This window comes from Uranotaenia lowii, chromosome 2 (genome assembly GCF_029784155.1).
Source record: "Uranotaenia lowii strain MFRU-FL chromosome 2, ASM2978415v1, whole genome shotgun sequence".
Classification (NCBI taxonomy): domain Eukaryota; kingdom Metazoa; phylum Arthropoda; class Insecta; order Diptera; family Culicidae; genus Uranotaenia; species Uranotaenia lowii.
The window spans coordinates 77,284,071-77,286,633 of record NC_073692.1 but is presented as its reverse complement, the minus strand read 5'-3'; positions in this window follow the sequence as shown (position 1 = coordinate 77,286,633).

The following is a 2,563-nucleotide window of genomic DNA, read 5'->3' as shown; positions in this document are numbered from 1 at the left end:
AACAAGCAAAGGAAAAAATGGATTGCAACGATGACTGTGGTTTGATCCATCTTGATTGAAATGGTGAATGGAGGTCAGTTTAACCAATTATGGTTCCCTTTTGCTGGGTACAAACCGTTAAAAAAAACTGATATTATAGTGTAAAATGTATTTTCTTCTTTAACAACCTTGTGCTTTTATTCAGAACTGAGGACATTGAGACAAGCCGATTTAAAATTCCTAATTTTATTATATTCATATGTTTTCTCATGTCAAAAAGTTTCAACGACATAAGCTTTTGGAGCCAGAGGGTCCATCCACAAATCAGGCTCTACTTCAATAATGAATTTCCTTGGAGATGGAATTATCGGTTTAAGATTCAATGCCAGACCGGCAATAACAAGCTTTTTAATAATTGGCATTGTCCTCCCAGCAAAGCCACATTGTATATGTCTGAAAGAAACCAAACTAAACATATCCCATATCCTGAGCTTACCAGAAAAAAGCGAGATATTTTAAAAAATATTAAAAACCTAATTTTTATGAATATGTTCCTCCAGCTAAATTAGTTCATAGAAAGAAATAAAACACGGATAATAGAAATTTTTTAGAAAAATTTAATGTTCAAGAAAACTTCCATCTTTGTATACTGCGAACTTTTTTGTTGAAAATAATGTAGTAAAAGGCAAGGTTGCCGCCCTAATCAAAGAAAAATCCCTAGTTTCCCAGAGTTTTGAGCAAATTTTCATCACAAAATCCGTGTCACAGTAAACAGAATTTTGGAAATATTCACAGATTTAAGAGATTTTTAATTTCTTTCACTTTTCATTTTTAATTTTTTTCTCGTTTTCTAAAATTTGATGTCAATTCAAATTTCGGATTTCTAAGTTTTGATTGAAAAAAATTGAAAAGTAAGGTTAATCGATTTTGCAGAAGTAAAATGGAAAAAGGGACACAATTTATCATAAATTTTCAATCAAACTTAAGGAAATACAGTCACAGAAAACCAAACCAACCAAAAATTTTGGGTAATATAAAAAAGGTCAAATTTTTTACCGCCTAAACACTTATTTTTCGGAAACCTTAATTCAGAGCTATTCTTAATCCGAGATTTGAAACAAAGTTTTTAATTTGCTACGCAGCCGTGTTTGATCATCAAACAAGTCTTACAAGTTTATTTAATTCAACTCGTCTTTGATTGATTGGAAATTTTTTTTTTCGATATCCTGTTTTATTTTATCTGGAATTTGACTTTTTCTTAAGTTTTTATGGGGTTATGCTAGGATTTTGGAAAAACATCTGCAGCCATCATGATTTCGAAGCAACTTAAAGAGTATTTTCTTCTTCTTTAAGTAAGAACATTTCTAGTTTTGAGAACCATAAATGTATGAAAGAGAATAAGGAAGAAAGACATAAGTTGAAAATGATCGAAGATAGATTTTATTATAAGCGTTTTCATCAAGCATGGGCAAACTATTTTGAAGTGAATGAATAGGAAAGGTTTTTCAGAAAAAAGCGGGACGGTGGGACATTTCCTAAAAAAGCGGGATATGTTCCGCTTTCGCGGGATGGATGGCAACCCTATCATATGTAAAAATTTCCGCAAAAGTCAGTTTTGAAAGTAGACATTTAGAATTAGTTCGTGTATTCGGAAATATAAGACTTTCTCGAAAAAAAAATCTCTGATGCAAGTGGTCCGGAGCCAGCATTTTCACTTGCTGCCAGCCAATTTTATCATCAATTTTGAACTTTTCAGATGCGCCACCACGAGCTTCTTCCTAGTTCACGCGTCCTTTCAGAAATCGACAGAGTATAAAACATAATTGGGAGTTAAGTCACCAAACCAGCGTTGCCAGATTGCAAACCGCTCTAATCCGTAGCTTTGACAAAAAACGAAAAATGTATTTATGTATTTTGGCAAAATGAAACTTGAAGACCTTTATTTTTAGGGACATATTTTATTGGGATTTCGTTTATCCGAAGAATCCCAATAATTTCTAAGATAATCCGTAGAAAATCCGAGGAAATGTTGAAAATTTGTAGGTTTCGAGCATTGATCCATAGATCCGTAGAAGTGCTTAAAACCCGTAGATCTAAGAAGAAATCCGTAGATCTGGCAACACTGCACCGAGCTTAGAGTGAAATCGTAAATTTCTGCGACACTCGTGGAACGACGAATATTCTCATTCGACTTGTCCTACTGAAATAGGCTGAACACGAAAACCAATGCGCGCGTGCAGCGATGCCACATATACCGATTTCCGGTATTCATACCGATTTTTGACGATTTTTTTTAATAAAGAATCGGTATAGGGTATATGTACCCGACTTTTTCCCTAAGGCATGGTTGACTAGTTTTCCCATAATTGTAACCTTCCTGTTCCTTCAAAAAAAAATAGTTGCTTACTAGCCTGATTTAATGCAGTAAAAATATGTCCTAGCTTTGAAGCTGTGGATAATTTGAGATAAATCCGATCAAATGACTGATTGAAATGCTCTTTATTGTAGCCCCCTTTCCAAATTGTGGCCCTTTCTGAGTCCCTTAAATTGGCCATTTCTAGAAAAAACTTGCCTCACTGATACA